We start from the raw sequence: 6225 nt of genomic DNA on the forward strand, positions 1-6225 counted from the left end.
TTCCATTTATTAATTGACAAAGGAGGCATATTTCTCCTTTGGTAACCTGATGATTTAGGTAACCTGATGATTTAGGTCTTTTCCCTAGGGACTCCCTTTCCACATAAATGTTCTTGGAAAACTAAGCAGAGGATGAGGAAAGGCTATGAACAAGCTTGCTGATCCCTCCCTGTCCTAAAAAAGAGCATACCTCTGTGTAACCAGAAGACTTTTCACTAGTCAAGGCTGGACAGACTGGGACGAGAGAGGGAGAGAGAGAGAGAGAGCTGACTGCAGCTTCCACTTCTGCAGCTTCTACTTCCATCCTCCCACTTCAACCTCCAAAGTAGCTGGGACTATAGGAATGTTGCCACCACACCAGCTCATTTTCTAATTTTTCGTAGAGATGCGGTTTCACTGTGTTGCCTCACGGGATCCTCCTGCCTTAGTCTCCCGATGGGCTGGGGTTATAGGTATGAGCCACCTCACCTGACCTGCGGTGAGTTTTCAACAATGTGATTCCTCTTTTACAGAACCACCTAAGCTGAAGATTCCCTTGAGAACAAGGGCAAGCCTGTGGTTTCATGGCCTTTCTTCCATTTGTGGTTCTTGCCAAGTGGAATTTAAGTGACCTTTTATCAAGATGGATAAACCCAAGTTTCCCAGTGCTGGAATATAGAAAACGGATGGACAAGTAAGTCCCACTCAGCACCCATAGCCCAGACATGGGGACCTCAATACACCTGGGCCCCAGACATCACCTTTCACTGTGAGTAGCTCAGAGATGACACTTTTGGTTGTTAAATGCCCACTGGCAATATTTTATATAACAGCAAGTGAAGGAATAAATAGTCACCAAAACATTTTCTGTTCCCAATTCCAGCATTAATTGGATGAGATAATTATTTTATGAAGAATTTTCATGTGGCACAGTCCTGGCCAAATCTTCAAGTGAACAGAAAAATTCTATTAAAAAATCAACCTTCTATCTCACTCTGTTGCCCAGACTGGAGTGCAGTGGTGTAGTTAAGGCTCTCTGCAGCCACAACTTCCTGGGCTCAAGCAATCCTCCTGTCTCAGCTTCACAAGTAGCTGGCACTACAGGTGCTTGTCACCACACCTCACTAATTTCCCATTTTTCCTGTATGTAGATTCCACAGGACTGACTTGGAAAACTTGAGTATGGGTGGATTATGGTGTACACAGAAATGGGGGAGCTGGAACTAATCCCCCCATATACCAAGGGACAAATTATATCTGTTTTTACAATTATACTGTAGGATACATTATGTTCTATGACAATGGTAATTTTTAATAAGAGTTTTTAATTGAGTGGAATTACCATAAAAATAATAAAAGTAGCAGCTAATATTTACTGAGCTGTTACTAGGTGCCTGTAAATACAACAGATTTTTAAGTTCCCCATAACTCTTCCTTATTCCACGTAACCACTCTATCTTAAATTACTCATGCTTGCTTTGGTAGCACATATACTAAAGTTGGAACAATAGACAGATTGGCATGGCCTCTGTGCAAGAAAGACATGCAAATTTTTGAAGCATTCCATATTTTTTTAAAAAAGAGAAAAAAATTACTCCCAGATTTTCACTGGGTACATATGAACTTTTGTTTATGTTGAATTATATCCAAAGATGATATTTCCAGAAGTGAAATTACTGTGAAGGGCATGAGCATTCTTATTACACTTAATGTAAATTGTCGAGCTTTCAGGCATGGCGGCTGTCTGCCTATAATTTCAACACTTTGGGAGGCTGAGGTGGGGGGAGGATTGCTTGAGGCCAGGAGTTAGAGGAAGCAGTATAGGGAGTCATTGTCTATATTATCATTGTCTGCCAAGCTTTATTCTGGAAGGCTTATATACAATTTAAACACCACTAATAGTATAAAAAAAAATTGTCCATTTCAGGCCAGGCGCAGTGGCTCATGCCTGTAATCCCAGCACTTTGGTAGGCTGAGGTGGGTGGATCACGAGGTAAAGAGATCAAGACCATCCTGGTCAACATGGTGAAACCTCGTCTCTACTAAAAATACAAAAATTGGCTGAGTGTGGTGGCCTGCGCCTGTAGTCCCAGGTACTTGGGAGGCTGAGGCAGGAGCATCGCTTGAACCCAGGAGGTGGAAGTTGCAGTGAGCCGAGATCGCGCCACTGCACTCCAGCCTGGAGATAGAGTGAGATTCCATCTCAAAAAAAAAGAAAATGCACATTTCATTGCACCTTTGCCAGCACAGGGTATTATAATTTAACAAGTTATTTTTTTGTTTGACTATTTTTAGTAAATAAAAGACCTAATATTACTTTATTTTTATTTGTCATATTTTAATATCTTTCCTATGTTAGCTTATCAGCTTTATTTCTTCATTGTCCTTTTTTTATTTTTGAGACCAAGTCTCAACCTATCGCCAAGACTCGAGTGTAGTGGCACAGTCTTGACTCACTGCAGCCTTGACCTCCTGGGCTCAGGTGATCCTTCCACCTCAGTTGCTGAGACTATAGGCACGTGCACCCATACCTGGCTAATTTTTTTGATTTTTAGTAGAGACGAGTTCTTCCTATGTTTCCCAGGCTGTTGTGGAATTCCTGGCTTCAAGCGATCCTTCCACCGCCCCCTCCCAAAGTGCTGGTATTTTAAGCATGAGCCACCATGCTTGGGCTGTCTGTGTCTTTTCCCTTTATTTATAGAGTTAATATGTCTTTTACTAGTTTGATTATTTTTTAAAATAGTAAATACTTTTAAATAAAGAAGTGAAAATGTTCCTTCACTCTTTAGACCCACAATTTTATCTCAGGAAATAATTGCTGTTGCAAAAATGGGCCATATTCTTCAAGATACATACAGGCTAATTGGACATCACTTCACATTTTCATATTTCGTGGACATCTATGCCAATACCTATTGATCTATCTTAGTCCTTTTCATGGTTGCATATTTTATTATATAGATGTATCACAATTTACCAGTCAGCCACTGTAGGCATTGAGGCTCCTTCTAATATTTGCTTTGAGCTCTTTATATAATTAAAAATTAACCCCTTCAGCCAGGTGTGGCAGCTCATACCTGTAACCCCAACACTTTGGACAGCTGAGGTGGCAGAACAGCTTGAGGTTAGGAGATCATCACCAGCCTGGTCAACATAGTGACACTTTGTTTCTATTAAAATTTTTTTAAAAATGAGCTGGACATTGCAGTGCACCCCTGTAGTCCCAGCTACATGGGAGGCTGAGACTGGAGGATCACTTGAGCCTAGGAGGTTGAGGCTGCAGTCAGCTATGATCACACCACTTCACTCCAGCTTTGGTAACAGAGTAAGACTGTGTTTCTTAAATAAAATAAAAATTAGGTGGGAAGATTGCTCTAGTCCTGGAGGTAGAGGCTGCAGTGAGCTGTGATTATACCACTGCAGTCCAGCCCACGCAATCCAGCAAAACCCTTTTTCAAAGAATAAAATAAAATAAGATAAAAATTAACCCTTGGTGGGGCGCGGTGGCTCAAGCCTGTAATCCCAGCACTTTGGGAGGCCAAGACAGGCGAATCATGAGGTCAGAAGATCGAGACCATCCTGGCTAACATGGTGAAACCCCGTCTCTACTAAAAAAAATACAAAAAACTAGCTAGGCGAGGTGGCGGGTGCCTGTTGTCCCAGCTACTCAGGAGGCTGAGGCAGGAGAATGGTGTAAACCTGGGAGGCGGAGCTTGCAGTGAGCTGAGACCCAGCCACTGCACTCCAGCCTGGGCGACAGAGCGAGACTCCGTCTCAAAAAAAAAAAAAAAAAAAAAAAAAAATTAATCCTTTATCATATTTCCCACTAACACCATCCCGCCTACGTTTTTCCTAGAAGCCCTTGAATTTTGTTTTCTTTTTACATACCATTTAAAACTTTTAAGTACTAATGTCTTTCTGTTTCATTCCTCCTTTTTTTTTTTTTTTTTTTTTAAAGAAGGTCTTTTTGTCACTTCCAGCTGAATCTACCATGAAAGACTTCAGAGTCCAGGAAGCGACTGACTGAGCAACATTCTATTCAGGTACAAAAAGACTTGGACTATAACTAAAAAATGATCAAATAAGAGTGCATGCATCAAATGCATGGAAAGCACTTCTGGAGGGTGAGAGAAGCTTCCAGTTAAGGTGACATTGAAGCCGGGTCCTGAAAGATGAGCAAGACTTGTATGAGAGTGGGGAGGGAAGGGGGAGGTGGAGGGATGGGATGGAGTGAGCTGCTCAGGCAGGGAAACCAGCACTGTAAAGACCTGCACAATGAAGATGGCACATTTTGTTCAGGGAATGGTGAATTAAGTGTGGGGGAAATGCTTTGGAGAGACAGTAATTTGCTTGTATGGCATTTTGCCCAAGAGATCTCATTACAGTTTCTAATCTTTTGATGTTATCATGCATCACTGTCCTTGTCAAATAGTTTGGAATAGGTGTGGTGATCACAGTAACATCAAGCATAATATTTCGTTAGTTCTCAGAAATAGAGAAGAAGATGTGATGATGGAAGAAGAGGTCAGAGAGGGAGATTTGAAGATGTTGCAGTTCTGGCCTTCAAGATGGAGTCGGGGCCATCTTCAAGGTGAGTCAAGGAATGGGGTGGCTTCTAGAAGCTGGAAAAGGCAAGGGAGCACATTCTCTCTAGAGCCTCCAGAAGCAATGCAGCCCCTCTTACACCTTGACTTTAGCCTTAATAGGCCTAGTTTGGGCTTCTGGTTCCCAGAACTATAATAGGGTAGATTTGTGGTGTTTTAAGGCACTAAATGTAGGGTAGTTTGTTGCAGCAGCAAGAAGAAATGAACATGAGCCAGGGGCAGTTGCTCACACCTGTAATCTCAGCACTTTGGGAGGCTGAGATGGGAGCATCGCTTGAGCCCAGGAATTTAAGACAAGCCTGGGCAACGTAGTGAGACTTCTTATTGAAAAAAAAAAAAAAAACAGTAGCCAGATGTTGTGGCATGCACTTGTAGTCTCAGCTCCTAGGGAGGCTGAGGTGGGAGGATTGTTTTAAGTCTGGGAGGTTGAGGTTACTGTGAGCTGTGATTGAGCCACTATACTCCAGCCTGGGCAATAGAACAAGACCCTCTTTCAAGAAAGAAAGAAAGAGAAAAGAGAGAAAGAAAAAAAGAGGGAGGGAAGGAAGAAGGGAAGGAGGGAGGGAGGGAGGGAGGAAGGAAGGAAAAATAGAGTGATGAGGGTTGACCTCGTAAGTGAAAATTGAGCAAAAGCTTGAAGCAGATGATGGAGCTGGCCAAGGTGCTGAGGGAAGAGCACTGTAGGCTGAATCAACAGGATAAAGGCATTAGGAAACTCCCTGGTGAGTCCGAGGCTCTGGAAGGAGGCCAGTGCAGCAGAGAGAGAGAGGGAGAGAAGTAAGGGAGGAGGCCAGAGTTGCTGGGCAGTGATCAGTATAGATTGTGTAAGCCGTGGGAGGCTATTGCTGAGGCTTGGACTTTTACTCTGACTGAAATGGGAGCTGCAGGAGCGTTCTGAGTAGAGAAGCGACATGATCTGTCTCCTGATTTAAAAGCAACCCCTGGCTGCTGAGTTGAGAAAGACTGTGGGAAGATTTGGGTAGAAGCATGGGGGCCAAACTGTGGCAGCATCCAGGTAGGAGATGGTAGTGGTCCTGACCAGGGTCATGGCTGTGGTGAGAGATGGTCAGAACCTGGATAGATGTTGAAGTCAGCCAATAGGATTTCCTGAGAGACTGGATGTGGGCTGTGAGATAAGGCAGGAGTCAAGGTTGAGCTTGATTCTAATTGAATTATTAAGTAATTTTTAAAAACACTGCTTCCTTTCCCAATCCTACCAAGTAAAGGATGCTAGATGAAAGAAATCTCAAGTCAGACCAGGTGCAGTGGCTCACACCTATAGTTCCAACAGTTTGAGAGGCAGAGATGGGAGTGTGTGTTTTAAGGCCCAGGAGTTTGAGAGCAGCCTGGGCAACATAGCAAGACCTCCTCTCTACAAAAATAAAGAAATTGAATAAAGTAAAATAAATACAGCTGAGCATGGTGCTGTGTACCTGTCGCCCCAGTTACTCAGGAGGCTGAGGTGGGCAGATCTCTTGAGGCTAGGAGTTTGAAGCCAGCTTGGGCAACATAGCAAGACTTCTCTCTTTAGAAAAATTAAAAAAAAAAAATAGCCTAGCATGGTGGCACTTGCTTTTATTCCCAGGTAGAGGTAAGCTGAGGCAGGATGATCTCTTGAGTTCAGTTAAACAAGGCTGCAGTG

At 43.1% G+C, this 6225-nt stretch overlaps 1 pseudogene; it reads left to right on the top strand.

Moving 5' to 3' along the window:
- Positions 1–1452: 1452 nt before the first annotated feature.
- On the top strand, positions 1453–1552 carry LOC115898430 (annotated as a pseudogene).
- The last annotated feature ends 4673 nt before the right edge of the window (positions 1553–6225 follow it).

Source organism: Rhinopithecus roxellana, chromosome 6 (assembly GCF_007565055.1).
Source record: "Rhinopithecus roxellana isolate Shanxi Qingling chromosome 6, ASM756505v1, whole genome shotgun sequence".
Classification (NCBI taxonomy): Eukaryota; Metazoa; Chordata; class Mammalia; order Primates; family Cercopithecidae; genus Rhinopithecus; species Rhinopithecus roxellana.